Source organism: Mya arenaria, chromosome 1, assembly GCF_026914265.1.
Source record: "Mya arenaria isolate MELC-2E11 chromosome 1, ASM2691426v1".
Taxonomy (NCBI): domain Eukaryota; kingdom Metazoa; phylum Mollusca; class Bivalvia; order Myida; family Myidae; genus Mya; species Mya arenaria.
Window position 1 is genome coordinate 44,890,708 of NC_069122.1, and position 1,042 is coordinate 44,891,749.

A 1,042-nucleotide genomic window follows, 5' to 3' on the forward strand; every position below is an offset into this window, starting at 1 on the left:
ACCAAGGACAGTAGCCCTAAGCTTAGCCAATATCCTAAAAGGCACTAGGACATAGGACAGTAGCTTAGCCAAAATCCTGAAAGGCACGAGGACTTAGGACAGTAACACTAAGCTTAACCAATATCCTGAAAGGCACTAGGACTTAAGACAGAAGCCCTAAGCTTAACCAATATCCTGAAAGGCACTAGGACTTAGGACAGTAGCTCTAAGCTTAACAAATATCATGAAGGGCACTTGGACCAAGGACAGTAGCCCTAAGCTTAGCCAATATCCTAAAGGGCACTAGGACTTAGGACAGTAGCTTAGCCAATATCCTGAAAGGCACGAGGACTTAGGACAGTAACACTAAGCTTAGCCAATATCCTGAAAGGCACAAAGACTTAGGACAGTAGCCCTTAGCTTGACAAATATCCTGAAAGGCACTAGGACTTAGGACAGTAGCTTAGCCAATATCCTGAAAGGCACTAGGACTTAGGACAGTAGCTTAGCCAATATCCTGAAAGACACTAGGACTTAGGACAGTAGCACTAAGCTTAGACAATATCCTGAAAGGCACTAGGACTTAGGACAGTAGCTCTCAGGTTAGCCAATATCCTGAAAGGCACTAAGACGAAGGACAGTAGCCCTTAGCTTAGCCAATATCCTGAAAGGCACTTAAACTTAGGACAGTAGCCCTAAGCTTAGCCAATATCCTGAAAGGCACTAGGACTAAGGACAGATGCCTTAATCTAAATAGCCTGATATCCTGTATAAAGCCACATGGACCAAGGCCAAACAAACATTAATCAAGACTTGACACTAAACAATACACATTGTAAAAAAGACTTTTCCTTTGACCTCGACTTTTTCAACCATAAATTCTTGTAATATCATTGTCAATCTGTTATTTTAGGATACTACACTTTCAACTGATCTTACTGATCCAATGGTATGTATAGGGGGTGGGGGGAGGTTCCTACCCAGGAAAGGGAGTTCAATATGAATTCTGGTTTTAAGAAATAAAATATATTGTTTAAATAAATTTGGTGAGGAAGTTAAAACG